A 21,089-nucleotide genomic window follows, 5' to 3' on the forward strand; every position below is an offset into this window, starting at 1 on the left:
GTCTGCGGGTTCCGCCTGACCCGGTAGAGCCGGTCGGCTTGTAGCTCAAACCGGGTCCAGTGTGCCGCCCTCTGTGGATCCACCACCGTCCCATCAACACAAGCAAGCTGGACGTAGGCCTCCCGCAGGGTGGGATCCTCCCGCTGGTCGTGGGGAAAATCCACCGAGTCCAGTGCAATCGGCACGTCCTCCTTGTCTGAGCGCCCGGTGTCGGCCGGGTCAGATGCGTTGCGCTTGACGGGGCCTTCCCGGTTGAGCGACCCCTGCGGTCGGTCTGCCTGGAGTTCCTCCCCTAGGAGTTCCACATGGGGCTCAGTCGGCGCTGGTAAGTCTGTAATGAGAGCTGTAAGACCTGGCCAGTCGCGACCCAGCACCATAGGGTATGGTAGGTGCGGCACCACGCCCACTCGCATCATTCGGGTGACTCCCCGCACCCTCAAGGGGAGCCGGACCTGAGGATAGGTCTTCACATCCCCATGGACGCACCGCAGCTGCATCTCCCCCTCGGGTGCCGCGGTGTCAGGCAGCACATCAGGGCGGATAAGCGTCTGGCTGCATCCCGAGTCGAGGAGGGCAAACACCGTGGGGTCCCCCGTGGGTCCCCGCGTGGTCAGGGATGGGGAGCTAGCCGGTGGAGTCGGGGCGGCCCCCATACCGGCCTGGTCCTGCTCCGCCACCTCCTGAAGAGCCTGGCGGTACTGGGCATCCAGCTGCTGTACCAGCCTCTGCTGTTGTCGGAGCTGCGCCGCCAATCGTTGGGCTCGCAGCTTCACTGGCGGCGGTCGCCCCTTAGTCAGTCCTTCGGGCATTGCCTCTCCCTCCATGGCCCTCCCGCCCGAGCTCGCCGAGAGGGGAGGAGGGAACCCTGCAAACTTCTCTCTTTGCGTGAGGGTTTTTTTTTTTTTTTTTTTGTATTAGGGTCCACTGAGGCACACGCGGAGCCCTTACGTCAGGGCCGGGATTGCGTATCTTCAAGTACCCACATTCTCCACCATCTGTGAGGGGGTCACTCACCACCGTAGCGGGGGTCCGTCGTCTGTCCCCGGAATCAGTCCATTCCGCCCGCACAGGCCTCCGCTCACGTGGCGTTTCCCCTCTGGAATCTTCCGGTCGCGTTGCTCTCTTCGCCACACTGCCCTCCGGCAGTGCCCAAGTCACTCGCTCTGAGCCCCCCTTCCGGGGGTTTGGTGTCTCTCCAGCAGGCCTGTCCGCAGGCCTAGCAGGCTGGCCGGTTGGCTGTCCGAGCGCCCTGGCCCAGCCTAACTCTCTAGCCCTGCCCTAGCTCCAGAGAGCGTCCTGCTCACTCGGCAGCCAGGCTCACAGCCTTGCCGCAGGCCTAGCAGGCTGGCCGGTTGGCTGTCCAAGCGTCCTGGCCCAGCCTGACTCTCTAGCCCTGCCCTAGCTCCAGAGAGCGTCCTGCTCCCTTGGCAGCCAGGCTCACACTGCCTTGGCTGAAGCAGCCCTTCCCTTTTATAGCCCCCAGCTGGGCCTTAATTGGCCAACGCTGCCCAGCTGGGCTGAACTCCCCGGGCCTGCTCCAGGCTGGGGTTTGGCTCTTAAGGGGCCAGTACAGGGCAGCTGCCCTGTTACATAGGGGATAGCCCCACCTGCGGAAGATCTGACGAAGAGCCGAGTCCGTGAGAGACCACTCATGGACTCCGAAGGACCTGCTCAGAGCATCAGCCAGTAAGTTTTTGCACCCCGGCAGGTACTCTGTCTGCAAAACTATGTTGTGCTGTACACTCAGTTCCCAGAGGCTCAGGGCCTCGCGGCAGAGGGGGTGCGACCGGGCACCCCCCTGTCTGTTGATGTAAAATACAGCTGCCGTGTTGTCCAGGCGGACTAGATCAGAGCGGTGAGAGAGCTTTGACAGGAAGGTCTCACACGCTCTCCTGACTGCTCTGAGCTCCTGTACATTTATGTGTAGGGCGCGCTCCGCAGAGGACCACAGGCCCTGGGTCCTGCAGCACCACAGGTGTGCGCCCCAACCCAGGTCCGAGGCATCCATGGCCAGAGTGAGCAAGGGGGGAGGTACAGAGAAGGGGACCCCGCTGCACACCACAGACTCCTGAGTCCACCAGTGCAGTGAAACTATTACCTCCGGGGGCACCGTAAGAACCATGTCCCAGTGGCCCCTGGATTGGTTGAATGCCATTGCCAGCCAAGCCTGTAAAGGTCTGAGTCTCATCTGGGCATGGTGGACCACGTACGTAAATACCGCCATGTGTCCCAGCAAGCGCGAGCAGACCCTGGCCGTTGGGATGGGGGACCAGGCTAGTTCGGAGACCAGCTCCACTATGGCCAGGAACCTGGCTTTGGGGAAAAGTGCCCTCACCACCCTGGCATCCAGGGGGGCACCCACGAATTCAAGGTGCTGAGAGGGAGTCAACGATGACTTTTCCTCGTTTAGCATGAGTCCCAGCCTTACGAAGAGGGCCCTTGTGAGGGATACGTGGGTCTTTACTTGTTCGTAGGAACGACCGCGAATCAGCCAGTCGTCCAGGTATGGGAACATGTGTACCCCTGATCTGCGCAGAAACGCCGCCATGACTGCCATGCATTTTGTAAAAACCCTGGGTGCTGTAGAAAGGCCAAATGGGAGCACCGCAAATTGGAAGTGGCAGCGGGACACAATAAACCAGAGGAACCTCCTGTGGCTGGGTCTTATTGCCACATGGAAGTATGCGTCCTTGAGATCAAGAGTGGCGTACCAGTCTCCTAACTGTAGATCCAGAATGACAGAAGCCAGGGTAACCATTCTGAATTGGATTTCACGACCACCTTGTTGAGGTCCCTTAGATCTAAGATGGGACGGAACCTGTCCTTGGGTTTGGGGACTAAGAAATATCGGGAGTAAAAACCCTTGACCTCCAGGTGCGGTGGAACCCTCTCTACCGCCCCCTTTTGGAGGAGCATGAGCACCTCCTGGCGGAGGGTGTCTTCGTGAGAAATGTCCCTGAAAAGGGACGGGGAAGGGTGGTTGGAAGGGGGTGAGCCCAGAAAGGGGATGGTATAGCCACTTCTGACTATGTTTAAAACCTAGGCGTTGTTTGTGATTTTTGCCCAGGCTTGAGCAAACCGGGATAACCTGGCCCCAAACGGGGGGCCAGGGTGGGAGGCTGGTGCGCGACTCTCTGGGAGCCTGTCAAAATTGCTGCTTGTGTTGTTGGGAGGGACCTTGACCAACCCCATGGGGGTTGTCTCCTTTTGTGCGGCGCCTTCGGCCCCTTGAGGCCGAGGAGCCCGCAGCTGCCCCCGTGCCGCCACCGGAAGCACAAGGACGGCGTCTCCAGTATTCCCCATGGGGGATCTGAGACTGCGGCCTCCCCTGCTGTCTATATGGCAGCTGACGATGCTGAGGAGCAGGTGTGTGGATCCCCAAGGACCGAAGGGTAGACTTCGTGTCCTTGAGCGTATGGAGCCTCGAGTCCCTATGCTCCGAGAATAACGCCTTGCCATCGAAAGGCAGATCTTGGATAGTAGACTGGACAGCAGGAGGTATTCCAGACACTTGCAGCCAGGCACCACGGCGCATGACCACACCTGACGCCATGGTGCGGGCTGCAGAGTCGACTGCATCCAGGGAGGCCTGAAGGGCTGTACGGGTGATGGCCTTACTCTCCGAGGTCATGGCCGCAAACTCCTGACGGGACTCGGCAGGGAGCTTATCCTTGAACTTATCTATGGCCTGCCAGGTATTAAAAGCATAACGACTTAGCATCGCCTGCTGATTAGCGATGCGGAGCTGCACCCCACCAGTGGCGTAGACTTTTTGGCTCATTAAGTCAAGGCGCTTAGGTTCCCTAGCTTTTGGGGACGGCCCCGGCTGGGGGAGCTTTTCCCTCTGGGCTGCTGCCTGGACGACCAAGGACCCCGGGACAGGTTGGGAGTACAAGTGCTCGTGCCCTGACTGGGGAACATAGTAGCACCTCTCGACACCCTTTAAGGTAGGGGTCAGGGTCGCCGGTGTTTGCCACAGGGCATTGGTAATTTTAGCCACCATTTTATTAAGTGGCAAAGCCAAACGGGCGGGCGCGTCATCCGAAAGGATATCAACCATCGGATCTGTGTCCTCCACGACAGGTTCCACCGGGACACCTAGGTTGGAAGCCAGACGCCGGAGCAGTTCCTGATGCACACGGGCATCCATAGTAGGCAGGGCCGGCGCCAGATCCGCAAGGGCCTTGTCAGGAGACGATGATGATGACGATTCCTGTATCGGTGCCGGATCTACCGCAGGAACCGCATGTGGTATCGGTTGGACATAGGGCACTGCCTGCGGGCACGTTTCCGACACCGGGGCCTGTGCCACAAGATCAGACGTAGGTGGCCTCTGGGGGGAAGGAGGAGGTCGGGACAACGACGCTGATGGTTGCGTTCGGCGACCCAAAGCGTCCGACACCACAGACGGGGGCACGGGACCCTGCCATTGGTGGTAAGCCCACAGCGTCCAGAAAGGCCACTGCGGATGCAGCAGCCAGGTCTGCTGCACCTATGAATGGTCACGTCGATGCCGGGAATGGGATCTATGGGCCGAGGAGGCTCCCGAAGACCGCGACCTGAGGGATGTCGCATCAGAATCGGACGAATAATCGGACTCTGGCCAGGGAGGTGCCGAGGAGGAGCGGGGGGCAAACCTGGCTATGGGCTCGGGCTTGATAGCATGTACATGATGGGGACATGCCTGTTGTGGCACCGGGGGACCCAGGCCTGGTGCCGAGAGAGTTGCTGGCGCCTGCGGCACCGGGGGACCCAGGCACGGTGCCAAGAGAGTTGCTGGTGTCTGTGGCACCGGGGGACCCAGACCCGGTGCCGAGAGAGTTGCTGGCGCCTGTGGCACCGGGGGACCCAGGCTAGGCACTGAAAACAGTGATGGTGCTGAAAGAGGTGCCGGGAGGCCCAGTCCCAGTGCCAAGTGCATTGCTGGTGCAGGGCATGACGGCACCGAGATGAACGCGGAAGAGGACGACAAAACCATCGACTGGGGCACCGGCAAGGTCCACATGGTAGGTGCCGGTGCTTGCGACGGTGTCGAGACGTGCGTCGGTCCCGAAGAACCCGGTGCCGGGGAAGACGGCGGTGCCATAGACGTTGCCACAAGGCTAGGGTGGTACGGCAACACTGCAGCCAAACGAGGAGCCGGGAGAGAACTCAGCACCGACGGGGGTCGGGTCCAGACGGGTGCCGAGTGAGGCTGAGGATCCGGCATCGAAAACTGCATTGATGCCAAGGCAATCGGTACTGGTCCCACGAGGGACAGTCCTGACACGGAAGGTGCCTGAGCCCGCCGGTCATGCTGGTGCAGAGGCGAAGCCAGAGCCAACACGGCCTCTGGCATGGGCGACCTCGACCCTTCTGCCTCAACTGACGACGGAGGGGAGGTGGTGAGACTGATGAGGTCCTGTGCCGCCTCAAAGGTATCTGGCATGGACGGACGGTGCGGGGGCAGTTACCCTGGGCTGGAAGGGCGTTCTGCCCACCTACGCCGCACCGGAGAGGATGTGTGCACCGGTGAGTCGGCACCACGGTGCAGGGCCGGCGTGGTCTTCCTAGATGGGGATCTTCCATGAGACTTTTTCGTCCTCTTGGGTGCCAGAGAGTGAGACCGGTGCCGGGATTTCGACGCCGAGGCCCGGGCCCAAGGCAGGACATCCCGCGTGGACGCCGGTGCACTGCGCACCGTAGGGTGGTCAGTCAGTACCGGCTGTAAAGCCGTTTCCACGAGGAGAAGTTTTAGGCGGGAGACCCTCTCCCTTTTAGTACGCGGCTTGAAAGACTTACAGATCTTACAGGCGTCTGCAAGATGGCTCTCACCCAGACACTTCAGACAGCTGTCATGTGGGTCGCCTTTGGGCATGAACTTTGTGCAGACTGCGCATGCCTTAAAGCCTTGCGGCCCTGGCATTCCTCACCCCCAAAGGGGGAGGAGGAACAAAGGACAAAGGAGACACTAACTACCTAACTAATAGAACTATTTACAATGCTAAGAGAGAAATGGGAACCATTAACTAAGCTAAGAGAGAGAGAGAGACGCTCCAACGACCGTCACTGGCGGTAAGAAGGAACTGAGGTGGGGCAGCGCCGGCAGGGGTACTTATGCCCCGCCATGGCGGCACCACTCCAGGGGGCACCCTGCCAGCACTACGGGTACCGCTAGGGAAAATGCTCCAGAAGATGTGGTGCACGCGGTGCACACACCTAATTCAAATGGACACGAGCAACCACTCGAAGGAGTAGGATGTGGTAGCTGCTCCTTCCCCTCCTGTGCTCCGGAGCACCCTTCCCTTTCCCATCCCAGCCGGCTGCGGCTCCTGCTGCCACTGCTGCGGGGAGCCCTCCATGACCAGCTCTCCCCTGTGGCTACCTACTGCCTGTTGCTGTGTGTCTCCCTCCCAGGACTGCTCCTGTCACCCACAAAAGGGAGTTACTCACCTCGTGCAGTAACGAGTGTTCTTCGAGATGTGTGTCCCCGTGGGTGCTCCACTCTCGGTGAAGGGTCGCCCTGAGCCGCAGATCGGAGCTTTGCAAAGCAGTTTCACCCTGTTGAGCCACACATGCTCAGAAGGCATCTCGAGCCCTTCCTGCACTCTGCAGCGCGCGGCTCAACCCCCTCCCTTTCAGTTCCTCATCTCCGCCCGAGTAATTTAGACTCCACGCAGAGGGGAGGAAGGGAGGGTCGTGGAGCACCCACGGGGACACACATCTCGAAGAACACTCGTTACTGCACGAGATGAGTAACTCCCTTTTCTTCTTTGAGTAGTGTCCCCGTGGGTGCGCCACTCTAGGTGACTACAAAGCAGTATTCAATATATGGCTGGAGGGAGCCGGAGTCAATGTTTAGCGGTGGTAGAGAGCACCGCCGTAGCAACTGCTGAGTCATGTTTAAGTTGTGGTAGGATAGCGTAATGTCTGGCAAAGGTATGGTCTGAAGACCATGTTGCTGCTTGGTAGATATCCCTTAAGGAGACATTGTTAAAAAAGGCTGTAGAAGCAGCCGTGGCTCAAGTGGAATGCGGTCGTGGTGGGCCCTGTAGTGGTTTATTGCCCAGGGTGTGACACTTGAGTATGCATGTCGAGATCCATTTTGAGATTCGTTGTGATGACAGAGGTGTTCCTTTGGAACGCTCAGCGATGGATATAAAAAGCCTTTCGGATTTACGAAATGGTTTTGTTCTTTCCAGGAAGAAGGCGAGAGCCCTCCGAATGTCCAGAGTATACAGGGTGGCGTCCTTCTGTGAAGCATGCGGTTTTGGGAAAAAGGTAGGTAGTACGATTGGTTCGTTGACATGGAATTCTATACAGACCTTTGGCAGGAATGTTGGGTGAGGTCTAAGTATGACCCTGTCCTTTGTAAAAACTGTGTAGGGGGGTTCTGCCATTAATGCCCCGAGTTCACTCACCCATGCGACCGACGTGATAGCTAATAAGAAGCAGACTTTCATAAAGAGAAAGGGGAGTAGTACTGCAGCCAGAGGCTCGAAAGGAGGTCTGGTGAGGTGGTGGAGAACAAGATTTAGGTCCCATAAGGGGGGGTGGGGCCTTACAGGGCGGGTATACATTGTGGAGCCCTTTAAGGAATCTTTTAGTGATAGGATGAGCAAATATAGAGAAGCCGTCAATCAAGGTATGGAACGCTGCTATTGCGGAAAGATGGACTCTTAAAGAAGAGATTGACAGTCCTGATACTTTAAGGTCTAGAATGTAGTCCAGGATCATATTTAGTGGGGCGACACGGGGTTCTACTTTGGCTCGCTGGCACCAGTGAGAGAATCGTGTCCATTTTTGCAGGTAAGTTTTTCGAGTGGACTGTCTCCTACTGTGGAGGAGAATGTCCTTTACTTGCTGGAAACAGTGATCGTCTATCTCCGAGAACCAGAGAGCAGCCAAGCCTGAAGGTGTAGGGTATGGAGCTGTGGGTGTAGTATCGTACCATTGCTCTGAGATCTCAGGTCTACTCGGTGTGGTAGTAGATAAGGAGGGTGAACCGCTAGCCTGTGCAGGTACGGGTACCAAGTTTGGCGGGGCCACGATGGGGCTATCAGGATGACTAGAGCTCCGTCTCTGCAGATCTTGCGTAGGATTCTTGGGATAAGCGGTATGGGGGGGAAGGCATAGTGTAGGGGGGCTGTCCATTTGATTAGAAAGGGAATGCTTGCCAAGTCCCCAGGGAATGTTTGCCAAGTCCCGCGTGTGAGCAGAACTGGGAGCACTTGGCGTTCTGGGTAGACGCAAAGAGGTCTATAGATGGCCATCGGTGGAAGATTGAATTTGCGACCTCTGTGTGTAACTCCCACTCGTGATTCGAGGTGAAGTTGCGGCTGAGTGAATCTGCTCTGATGTTGTTCACCCCGGGCAGGTAGCATGCTATCAGGGTGACATGGTTGCGGATGCATGAGTTCCACAGGAGGATAGCTTCTGCGCAGAGGGAGCGGGAGTGGGCTCCACCCTGCCTGTTTATGTAGAACATTGTGCACATGTTGTCCGTTAGGATGCGGACCGTCTGATTGGCGATGTTGGAGGCAAAGTGTGCACAGGCATTCCTTACTGCCAGGAGTTCAAGGAGGTTGATGTGTAGTCGTGCCTCGGATGGGGACCACCTTCCCTGAACCCCTTGATCGTTCATATGTGCTCCCCAGCTAAGGAGGGAAGCATCCGTGGTAATCCGTATAGTGGGTTCGATTTGTTGGAATGGAACGCCAGCTAGGAGGTTGTTCGGTACTGTCCACCATCATAAGGATGCAAGAACGTTTGGTGGAATAGTCACCGTCTTGTTGAGGGAGTGTCGTGACGGTATGTACACCATTGCTATCCAGAGTTGGAAGCATCGAAAATGCAGACGAGCGTGATGGACTACATAGGTGGTGGAAGCCATGTGTCCCATTAGTCGGAGACAAGTAAGTACTGTAGTGGTAGGAGTTGTAAACATCGCGCTTATAATTTCTTGTATAGTTATGAAACGTTGTCGAGGTAGGTATGCTCGAGCTGTGATTGAGTCCAGGCATGCCCCAATGAACTCTATATCTTGAACTGGGTGAAGTGTTGATTTTTTTTCGTTGACTAGAAGGCCCAGACGATTGAGGAGGGATGTGGTCGTACTTATCATGGAGGCGGTTTCGTCCTGTGTTGAGCCCTTTAAAAGGCAGTTGTCTAGGTAGGGGAATATGATGACATTTTGTCGTCTGAGGTACGCAGCGACAACTGCTAGTACCTTTGAAAATACTCTCGGAGCTGACGAGAGGCTGAGCGTAAAGCGTAGATAGCGTCTGTGGGCAGGATGGATAGTTACATGGAAATACGCATCTTGCAGGTCGAGGGCTGCGAACCAGTCCTCTTGATCTAGCGCAGGAATGATTGTTATAAGTGTGACCATTTTGAAACATTGTTTCCTGAGAAACCTGTTCAGTTTGCGGAGGTCTAATATGGGTCTCCAGCCCCCCGTTTTTTTCTCTATCAAGAAATAGTTCGAGTAAAATCCTTTCCCCTGAAACTCTACTGGTACTCTTTCTATGGCTCCGATTGAAAGGAGTCGATTGATCTCTTGTTTTAGTAGAGTCTCATGAGAGGGGTCCCTGAAAAGGGACGGAGTAGGGGGAAGGGTAGGTGGGGTGGTGGTAAATGGGATGGTGTAGCCTACTCGAATTATGTCTAGAACCCAGCGGTCCAATGTTATAGATTCCCATTGTGGAAGGAACGGCCGTAAACGGTGGGTAAAAAGATGGCCATGTTGTGTTGTTGCTAGATCGTGAGGGAGGTATTGCAGACCCTCGACCACATCCTCAAATTTGTTGCTTGGAGGACTGAGCAGTTGGTGGGCGGCCCTGATTAGGGCGCCTCCTCTGAGGTCGTTGTCTTGGCCTAGTGTCTTCATAGGGTCTCTGTGGTCAGTTGTATTGCCCATATCTGTAGCGATTGTACGTGTTATATGGGGTGTATCGTCTGCGTTTGAAAGGCGGTGTGTACATGCCCAATGTACGAAGTGTGGTTTTCGAATTCTTACTGTTGTGTAGTATTTCGTCTGTAGCAGCTGCAAATAATTTTTGCTTATCGAATGGTAAGTCTTCTACTTTAGGCTGAAGCTCTCGGGGAACTCCCGATGACTGTAGCCAGGAAGTTCTGCGCATGACTACCGCCGTAGCTGTAGTCCTGGCTGTGGTGTCAGCGACGTCCATTGCCATTTGGAGAGCGGTGCGAGCGATTGTATGGCCTTCATGGACTATTGCTTTCAAGATAGATCTTTTGGATTCAGGGAGATGTGGTATCAGTTCTCCCAACTTCGAATAATTATCGAAATCATGATTCGCTAAGAGGGCAGAATAATTTAATATTCTGAGTTGTAGGGTAGAAGAGGAGTATATCTTCTTGCCGAAGAAGTCTAGCTTTTTATGGTGTTTGTCCGTATTGCCATTTTTGTGTTGCGGCAACTTCGCTCTTTGCTGTGCCGATTCAACAACTAAGGAGTTGGGATGTGGCTGTGTAAACAGGAAATAGTTGTCTTTTGGTGGAACAAAGTATTTTCTGTTAATCTTTTTATTAGTCGGCTGGATGGATGCGGGTGTCTTCCACAAATCCTCAGATGTTTCCATGATTGCCTCGTCAATTGGCAGGGCAATCTTACTATGCAATGTAGGATGCAGGTTCTTTAACAAGTGATGTTGTTTCTTTTGCACTTCTTGGAGGGAGACATGCTGGCTTGTCGCTACTCGCTTGAATAGTTCTTGAAACTGTTTGAGGTCGTCGATCGCTACTGTATCTGATGGTATAACTGCAGCGTCCTGTTGGGCACTTAGGTCGTCAGGGTGTGTGATGTTTATTGATTGAATATCGGATTCATTGTCCGAAATTCGTTCCTCCTCCTCCTCTGTGTGTGTTGCAGGAGGTAGGCGCAGTGGATGAGGCAGACCCCTTCAAGATGGTGTGGAGTGGACTGAGGACCGGCGTCTGTATGGATCCCAATGATCCCAGGGCCCCCATTGGGGTGGGTAAGGTGGGGGTGGGTAAGACCAATAAGGGTGCCATGGGCTTTGTTGTGGTCCAGCCCTATGATAGTAGGAGCGAGACCCCCTTGGTGACGTTTGTCGCGAAGAATATGTTGTATGACGGTCATCATCCTGTAAGGGAGCGTCTTGCAAGGACACTGGAGACATAGATCTGGGAGGGGAATGCCTTGCAAAGGATCTCCCAGGTGAGCAGTCAGTGGGAGGGAGGCATGAATGCTGCTGCCTGCTGTGAGTGTCAGACGCTGTCTTAGAGAGCTCTGTAGCAGACTCATGAGGGTGCATCTCGCTGTCTGCTGCCGGCGCCAGTGCAGAGATCTGGTTTACAGTTGCAGCCGGTACCGGTTGTGTATGGGGTCTCTTCTGCTGCAGTGCCAAGGGTTTGAGCGGTGCCGGAGTTTTCCGCGGTGCCGGGGCTTGAAGTGGTGCCGCGGTTTGAAGCAGTGCTGGCTTTTCTTTCCGCCCCGGGTTGTCAGCGCGTTCCCAGGACGGCTCAGAGGCAGCGCGCACCGGTCCCGGTGCCGAACGCGAGGATCTTCCCTCTGCTTTGTTAGCAGGGGTCCTCGCACTTCTTTGCCCCTCTCCCTGGATCTTAGGGGAGGAAGAAGGCAGGAGAGAGTGCGACGGTGAGGCTCTCTGCCTTGTAGTTTTTGGTGGCGGGGGGGGGGGGGTTCATGCTGCGGTTCCCCCTGCTCTGTAGGCTGCAGAGCCTTTTCAAACAAAATCATCCTCAGGCAGAGCTCTCTATCCTTTCTAGCTCTCGCAGTGAGGGAAGCACAATATGTGCAGCTGTGGGGTGAGTGAGTTTCCCCCAACAGCGAATACATTTTGTGTGGCCGTCAGAAGCCGGCATAGGCTCACGGTACTGCTCACATTTTTTAAAGCCTGAGGAGGCAGACATAGTTCAGGAGATTCTTATTTCTTTAAACTGTTGATGTTTTCAGTGTTTTATTTATTTGTGACTGTTGTTATAGTCCTTTCCTTTCCTTTTATGTGGTTTATTTGTTTTCTTCAGCTGAGAAGCCGAGAGAGAGCCCCGGTTCACCGGGGCTCTGGTCTGAAGCGAGTTTCAGTCCCTGAGGGGAGATTTTTTTGTCAGTTTTGTTCTTCTTATAAAAAAATGTGTTATTATTATTATTATTGTAAAGAGAAAAGCAAGGAAAACTAACTTGGAGTATAACAGGGGAAAAACTGTGGAAACCTAACTAATGGAAATGCAGTCTGAGAGACTGAGAGGGAGCTCCTGCTCGCTCCGTCCGCTGACGAGGGCGGTTGAAGAGGAACTGAAAGGGAGGGGCTTGAGCCGCGCGCTGCAGAGGGTGGGAAGGGCTTGAGACGCCTTCTGAGCATGTGTGGCTCAACAGGGGGGAAACTGCTTTGCAAAGCTCTGATCTGCGGCTCAGGGCGACCCTTCACCTAGAGTGGAGCACCCACGGGGACACTACTCGAAGAAGAACTTGCTGCTATCTGGGAAGGGGGCCTGTCGGCCTGCCCCACCCTCAGAGGGAGAGGTGAAGAGGACCCCACCACCACCAGCACCCACCATCCAGAGGTCCTTCCCCCAGTTGGCTGTCACCCGGCTGCTGCTGCTGTACTACCTGCACCCCATCGAGGAGGAGGAAGAGGACCACCACTTGGACTTGCAGAGGGTTGTTTGTTGGGAGTGAGCCTTTAACACCTGTGCTTCTGGAGTGCTGGTTAACTGAGTTGCTGCAAAGGAGGCTGGGGAAGAGATGCAGAGCCCTCCCCCAGCCTAACTGCCCCGCTTTTTACTGCCACTACCTCCACCACCAACCCCCTTGTATCATCTGGACCTGCTCTTTGCCCCTCAGTGGGGCTAGCTGCTTGCCCCCTTTTCCACCTGGGACTGTTTACACAGCAGTGGGTGAGAGACTGAGCCCCATGAGCACTTGTGGACACATTCCCTTCTTGGACTTGGCTCCCTCCCTCAACTATATTTTGTTGGGGGCCTCCCTCACCCCTTGCTTTGTCTCCCTTAGTCCCCCACCATAGCAGCTGGCCCCCTGCAGCTTGCCCCACCCTAGTAGCCCAGGTTATTTCTCCCTCCCGCCTGCTACAGCCCTCCCTGAGACTTAGTTTGTTGCCTGCCCCACCCAGCCCCTGAAAGAAAGTTTGTTTGCCTGCCCTGCCTGATCTCCAAATCTAGTGTCCATTTATAAAAAGGGAAATAAGAGCAACCAGGAAACTACAGACCAGTCAGTTTAACTTCTGTACCAGGACAGAGAATGGAGCAAGTAATTAAGGAATTCAACTGAGCAAAGCTTTCAAATCGCAGGCCCTGGTTCTCGTGGGGGACTTTAATCACCCTGACTTCTGCTGGGAAACCAATACAGCAGTACACAGGCAATCCAGGAAGTTTTTGGAGGATGTTGGGAATAACTTCTTGACACAGGTGCTGAAGGATCCGACCAGGGGCCATGCGCAGCTTGACCTGCTCACAAACAGGGAGGAACTAATAGGGGAAGTGGAGGTGGGTGACAACCTGGGAAGCAGTGATCATGAGATGGTAGATTTCAGGATCCTGACCAAAGGAAGAAAAGAGAGTAGTAAAATACACACCTTGGACTTCAAAAAAGCAGATTTTGACTCCCTCCGAGATCTGATGGGCAGAATCCCCCGGGATGTTAACATGAAGGGGAAAGGAGTCCAGGACAGCTGGCAGTATTTTAAAGAAGCCTTATTGAAGGCACAGAAAGAAACCATCCCGATGCATAGCAAGAGAGGCAAACATGGTAGGAGACCGGACTGGCTTACAGGGGAAATCCTTGGTGAACTTAAGCACAAAAAGGAAGCTTACAAAGAGTGGAAACTTGGACAAATGACCAGGGAGGAGTTTAAAGGTATAGCTCAAGAATGCCGCGGGGTTATCAGGAAGGCGAAAGCGCAAATGGAATTGCGACTGGCTAAGGATGTGAAGGATAACAAGAAAGGTTTCTACAGGCATGTTAACAAGAAGAAGGTGATCAGAGAGGGTGTGCGGCCCCTAATGGATGAAGGAGGTAACCTAGTGACAGATGATGTGGGGAAAGCTGAAGTACTCAATGCTTTCTTTGCCTCTGTATTCACGGACAAGGTCGGCTCCTGGACTTCTGCGCCAAGTGACGCAAGATGGGATGAAGATGGACAGCCCGTGGTGGGTAAAGAACAGGTTAGGAACTATTTAGAAAAGCTAAACGTACATAAATCCATGGGTCCGGACTTAGTGCATCCGAGGATACTGAGGGAGTTGGCAAATGTCATTGTGGAGCCTTTGGCTATTATCTTTGAAAAGTCGTGGAGATCGGGAGAAATCCCGGATGACTGGAAAAAGGCAAATGTAGTGCCCATCTTCAAAAAAGGGAAGAAGGATGATCCAGGGAACTATAAGCTGGTCAGTCTTACCTCGGTTCCTGGAAAAATCATGGAAGGGATCCTTAAGGAATCCATATTGAGGCACTTGGATGAGAGGAAAGTGATTAGGAATAGTCAGCATGGATTCACAAAGGGCAAGTCATGCCTGACCAATCTGATTACCTTCTATGATGAGGTAACTGGCTCGGTGGACATGGGGAAGTCAGTGGATGTTATATACCTTGACTTTAGCAAGGATTTTGATACGCTCTCCCTCAATATTCTTGCCAGCAAGTTAAGGGATTGCGGATTGGATAAATGGACAGTAAGATGGATAGAAAGATGGCTAGAAGGCCGGGCCCAGTGGGTAGTGATCAATGGCTCGATGTCAGGATGGCGGTCGGTTTCTAGCAGAGTGCCCCAACATTCGGTTCTAGGACCGGTTTTGTTCAATATCTTTATTAATGATCTGGATGAGGGGATGGATTGCACCCTCAACAAGTTTGCGGATGACACTAAGCTGGGGAGAGAGGTAGATACGCTTAAGGGCAGAGATAGGGTACAGAATGACTTAGACAAATTGGAGGATTGGGCCACAAGAAATCTGATGAGGTTCAACAAGGACAAGTGTAGAGTCCTGCACTTGGGACGGAAGAATTCCAATCATAGTTACAAGCTGGGGAGCAACCGGTTAAGCAGTAGTTCTGCAGAAAAGGACCTGGGGGTTACAGTGGATGAGAAGCTAGATATGAGTCAACAGTGTGCCCTTGTAGCCAAGAAGGCTAATGGCATATTAGGTTGCATTAAGAGGAGCATTGCCAGCAGATCCAGAGATGTCATCATTCCCCTTTATTCGGCTCTGGTGAGGCCGCATCTGGAGTAGTTCTGTGCCCCCCACTACAAAAAGGATGTGGACGCATTGGAGAGGGTCCAGTAGAGGGCAACCAAAATGATTAGGGGGCTGGAGCATATGACTTATGAGGAGAGGCTGAGGGACTTGGGTCTGTTTAGTCTGCAGAAGAGAAGTGTGAGGGGGGATTTGATAGCAGCCTTCAACTTCCTGAAGGAAGGTTCCAAAGAGGATGGAGAGAGGCTGTTCTCAGTAGTGACAGATGGCAGAACAAGGAGCAATGATCTCAAGTTGTGGTGGGAGAGGTCCAGGTTGGATATTAGGAAAAACTATTTCACTAGGGGTGTGTCTAGACTACATGCCTCCTTCGACGGAGGCATGTAGATTAGCCAGATCGGAAGAGGGAAATGAAGCCGCGATTAAAATAATCGCGGCTTCATTTAAATTTAAATGGCTGCCCCGATCTGCCGATCAGCTGTTTGTCGGCAGATCGGGGGAGTCTGGACGCGATGCGCCGACAAAGAAGCCTTTCTTCATCGGCACAGGTAAGCCTCGTGAAACCAGGTTTACCTGTGCCGATGAAGAAAGGCTTCTTTGTCGGCGCATCGCGTCCAGACTCCCCCGATCTGCCGACAAACAGCTGATCGGCAGATCGGGGCAGCTATTTAAATTTAAATGAAGCCGCGATTATTTTAATCGCGGCTTCATTTCCCTCTTCCGATCTGGCTAATCTACATGCCTCCGTCGAAGGAGGCATGTAGTCTAGACACACCCTAGGAGGGTGGTGAAGCACTGGAATGGATTCCCTAGGGAAGCAGTGGAGTCTCCATCCCTAGAGGTGTTTAAGTCTCGGCTTGACAAAGCCCTGGCCGGGTTGATTTAGTTGGAATTGGTCCTGCCAAGAGCAGGGGGCTGGACTTGATGACCTTCTGAGGTCTCTTCCAGTTCTATGATTCTATGATCTGCAAACACCTGGAAGATAATAAGGTGATAGGTAACAGCCAGCATGGATTTGTAAAGAACAAATCATGTCAAACCAATCTGATAGCTTTCTTTGATAGGATAACGAGCCTTGTGGATAAGGGAGAAGCGGTGGATGTCATATACCTAGACTTTAGTAAGGTGTTTGATATGGTCTTGCATGAACTTCTTATCAATAAACTAGGTAAATACAACTTAGATGGGGCTACTATAAGGTGGGTGCATAACTGGCTGGATAACCTTTCTCAGAAAGTAGTTATTTAACAGTTCACAATTCTGCTGGAAGTGCATAACAAGTGGGGCTCCACAGGGGGTCTGGTTCTGTTCAATATCTTCATCACCGATTTATATATTGGTATAGAGCAGGGGTTCCCAAACTTTTTGACACAGGGACCAGTAAATCCATTCATGAGCTTTTGGAGGACTGGTAACATTTATTTGCATATTTGCATATTCATTAAGCAAATGATGACTATTCAAATAAGTTTTATCTGGTCCTCCCAAAGCCCCCTGTGCCAGCTTTAGCAAAGCTTCTTGCCAGTAAGTTAAGGGAATATGGATTGGATAAATGGACTGTAAAATGTATAGAAAGCTGGCTAGAGCAGGGTTTCCCAAACTTTTTACTTTAGTTGGAACTCGTTTTTTTTCAGTACTGTTTTTTGCAGCCCAAAAATATAAACGGATATAAAAAAAGAATTAAAAATGAATAAATTTTCAGTGTTTTACCTGGGTGCATCCTCCACCCAGCCTGGGCCAGGGCTTGGGGGACCCAGTGCCACATGGACACTACAGGAGGCAGGAGCAGGAGCAGACTGGGGGTAGGGTATCTGGCTATGATTAGGGTTGCCAGGTTTCCAGTTTTGTACTGGACAGTCCGGTATTTGTGGGTTCTGTCCAGGAAACAAATTGACAAAATACCAGACATATAAAGTGTCTGGTATTTTCTAATTAGGTAAGTTTTATTATTATTAGGTGTATCAGTCCGTAGCTGCGAACTGCCTGGCTGGTAGATGTGCTCACGCTGCATGAGTGTGTCTACCAGCCAGGCAGTTCGCAACTACTCGAGGTAGAGTATTGCGGGGGAGGGGGCAGGAAGAATCCCCGGGGCCAGACTCACTCGTGTGCCGGGGTATGCATGTGCCCGGGTCAGTCCCGCTTCCCGCCAGCCGATTTGCTCCCCCTCTTTTCTTCCCCCCGCTTCTCCTCCCGATTTCTCCTGTCCAACCCTGATTCCAGCGACCAGTTCCCCTCTGCCCCCCACCGACCTCCCCCGGCCAGCCCCGCTCCCCCCGACCAGCCCCGCTGCCTCCCATCCAGCCCTGCTTCTGGCGGCTAGTTCTCCTGTCCTCCTCCTCCTGATCTCCCCCATCCAGTCCCCCCACCCCTGTCCCCTGGCTAACCCCACTGCCCCCCGTCCAGCCCTGCTTCTACCGGCCACCCTCCCACCCTACCCCCCCAATCTACGCTGGACAGCCCTGCTGCCCCCAACCCTGATTTCCGGAGGCCGGTTCCCCCCCCCCCCACCTCCTATCAGCCCGCCCCACCCCACCCCCTCCCGGCAGCCACGCTGAGGCCCAGTATTTTTTCCCTGCGGCCCGGTACCAGGCCACGGCCCATAGTTTGGGAAACACTGGTATAGAGAGTACACTTATTAAGTTTGCAAATGATACCAAGCTGGGAGGAGTTAGGGTTGGGCTTTGGAGGACAGAGTCATAATTCAATATGATCTGGACAAACTGGAGGAATGGTCAGAGGTAAATAGGATGAAGTTTAATAAGGACAAATGCAAAGTACTCTACTTAGAAAAGAACAATACCGGTCACACATACAGAATGGGAAGCGACTGTCTAGGAAGGAGTACGGCAGAAAGGGATCTAGGAGTCATAGTGGACCACAAGCTAAATATGAGTCAAAAGTGTAACACTGTTGCAAAAAAAGCAAACATGATTCGGGGACGCATTAACAGGTGTGCTGTGAGCAAGACATGAGAAGTCATTTTTCTGTTCTACTCTGCGCTGATTAGGCCTCAGTTGAAGTATTGTGTCTAGTTGTCTAGTTCTGGGCACCACATTTCAAGAAAGATGTGGAGAAATTAGAGAAGGTCCATAGAAGAGTAACAAGAATGATTAAAGGTCTAGAGAACATTGACCTATGAAGGAAGACTGAAAGAACTGGGCTTGTTTAGTTTGGAAAGGAGGAGATTGAGAGGGGACATGATAGTGGTTTTCAGGTATCTAAAAGGGTGTCACAAGGAAGAAGGAGAAAAATTGTTCTCCTTGGTCTCTGAGGACAGGACAAGAAGCAATGGGCTTAACCTGCAGCAAGGGAGGTTTAGGTTGGACATTAGGAAAAACTTCTAACTATCAGGGTGGTAAAGCACTGGAATAAGTTCCCTAGAGAGATTGTGGAATCTCCATCTTTGGAGATATTTAAGAGCAAGATAGATAGGCATCTATCTGGGATGGTCTAGACCAGGGCTACTCAACATGCGACCCTTGGGCCACATGCAGCCCACGGCCCGTTTGTTTGCAGCCTGCAGTGTGTTTGGGGTTTACATGGGGCTCAATACGTGGCCCACGGGTGGGAGCCAAAACAAAAAAGTAGTCAATATGATGGTCTTCTGTTGATATGCATTTTAGTAGTTAAATTCCTGGACTGTCATTGATCATTAACAGCGCTATCATATGGGTGGAAATAGGGTACATATTGCATTTTATTAATATCAGCAGAACTGACTTAAATGGGGCCTGTGTGTTGTATAATCTTAATCATTGTATTCACGCTCGTCAGTGTGAAAGAAGCTATTAGCATGTATTTGCATGTATATGCAGCCACACTTAAGTTGCAGCCGTCAGCATGTGCTGTGAGGTATTGTGGCTCCCGGGGCTTCCAATGTTGAGTAGCCCGGATCTAGACGGTACGGGGTCCTGCCATGAGGGAAGGAGACTGGACTCAATGACGTCTATAGGTCCCTTCCAGTCCTAGTGTTCTATGATTCTATGATTCCACGCAGTTCCCTGGTCTGCCCCTTCCCCACCATTGGTCAGTTTCTCTGGTGATTGCCCTGCCCTCCAAGCCTTCGCCTTCCCCAGTGCTCCACACACCTTCCCCCCATCTTCTTCCCTCCAGCCTCCCATTAGCCCCCTGCATACTGCCCAATGCACCCTGGCCCCCTCCCCGAGTGCTCACACCCCATCCCTTCCTGTTTAGTTAGTGCCCCCTGGTTCACTGCACCCCTTTTGATGTTACAATAGACTCCTCTTTCTCAGTGCAGCTGGAGGAGCTGGCATCTCTGCCCTGCACCTGTAGCTTCGCCCCGTCCTAGTGCTCTCCTCCTCTGCCTCCAGCCTTGCAGGGAGGAATGGTTTCTGACTTCCCTTTCCTTCAGTTCCCCATCCATGCCCTTCTTCCACTAGTGTCCTCCCTCCCTACAAAAAATCCAGAGAGGGAGTGATTGCTTTCACTCTCCCCCTTCCTCCAATTGTACCTCCCCTTTCTCTCGCATCCCTGGCCCTCCCTCTAGTACCCTCCTCCTCTGCCTTCAGCCCTGCAGGGAGGAGTGGTAACTTTCCCCACCTTCCCGGCCATGGCCCTTCCCTTCCCCCACGCGTCCCTGCCCCTCTCTCTAGCACCCTCCTTCTCTGCATCCAGCTAAGCAGGAAGGAGTGGCTGCTGCCCCTTTCCCTCGGTTGCCTTCCCCCCTTGAATCTGGTGCCCTCCTCCCCAGCCTTCAGTCTAGCAGAGAGGAGTAGTTGCTGCCCCTGCTCCCCTCGGTTCCCCTCCCACCATTCAGCACGCTCCTCCTGAGCCCCTGCTCTGGTAGAGAGAAGTGGTTATAACCCATTCCCTTCTCCCCCCACTCCTTCCCCTCCATTGATGACCTCTTTCCCTACCTGCTGCTTCATGGGGAGGAGTGGTCAACCCATGTCCTGGCTCCCTGCTATCTGTGCCTCCTTCAACCCTTCCCTTCGTGATGAGGAGGCCCTTGCCCCCGCCCACAGTCCCCCATTGCCACTGGCCCCAAAGATCGCTGCGGCCGACCTCCTGACCCCTGGTCGGGCTCCACTGCTGCCATGGTTGACTCTCCCCCCAATTCAGGAGGAGCCTCCACCTCAGAAGGTAAAAAGGTCCAGGAGAAGGAAAAGGACAAAGGTCCAGTCAAGAAGGCTAAAACCCCTGCATCTGAGGCTGCTTGCCCGCTGCGGCCCTGACACCTGCTGCAGCCCCTCCTTCCCTTGCCATTTCCCCCATCGGCTCTGGGGGTGTTCCACCTGCAGCCCCCAGAACATATTCCCAGGTGGCTGCTGCCCTCCCCCTGCATCCCCTGCCCCAACCACCACCTCCAGTTTCATCCCTTCACCACTCTGACCAGGAAATTTGACATCTGTTGCCTCCTGGTCCCTGCCTCACCACACATGGAAACATACGTATGGGCATTAGCAAGGGTGGTGGGGTCCTCGGCCATGGTGGCGGTCTCCAAGATGTACGGCAAGGTGGTGTTCTTCCTTGCCTGAGAGGCCACCTCCAGGAGGCGGTGGAGAGGGGCCTGGCAGTGGGGGGGAGGGTGGTGTCCCTTGAGCCGCTTGAGGACCTGGGCATACAGATCCTTACCTCCATCCTGCCCTTCCTGCCCAATGCTGCCCTCTCCACCCTGGGGAAACCTATTTGCACTGTCAGCCCTCTCCCGTTGAGCTGCAAAGACCCCTCCCTCTGCAATGTTTTGTCATTCTGAGGCAGGTATAGCTGCAGATGCCAGTGGCGGCATGTGGTGGGGAGGCACTGGAGGGGTCCTTTTTCGTGCCCTACCAGGGGGCCTTTTACCAGGTCCATTACTCCTCAGGAGAGACTCGGTGCTTCCTCTGCTGGGTGACAGGGCATGTCTGGAGGGACTGCCCCCCTAAGCCTGGTCTGAG

The 21,089-nt window shown here is 53.7% G+C and overlaps 1 protein-coding gene across 1 annotated transcript in view; it reads right to left on the reverse strand.

Annotated features, from left to right (window-relative positions):
* The window catches only part of SLC45A1 (solute carrier family 45 member 1), a 319,990-nt gene that overhangs the window by 148,927 nt on the left and 149,974 nt on the right, over nt 1-21,089 (reverse strand). The window lies entirely within an intron of this gene.

This window comes from Pelodiscus sinensis, chromosome 24, assembly GCF_052426305.1.
Source record: "Pelodiscus sinensis isolate ZL-2025 chromosome 24, ASM5242630v1, whole genome shotgun sequence".
NCBI classification, from domain to species: domain Eukaryota; kingdom Metazoa; phylum Chordata; order Testudines; family Trionychidae; genus Pelodiscus; species Pelodiscus sinensis.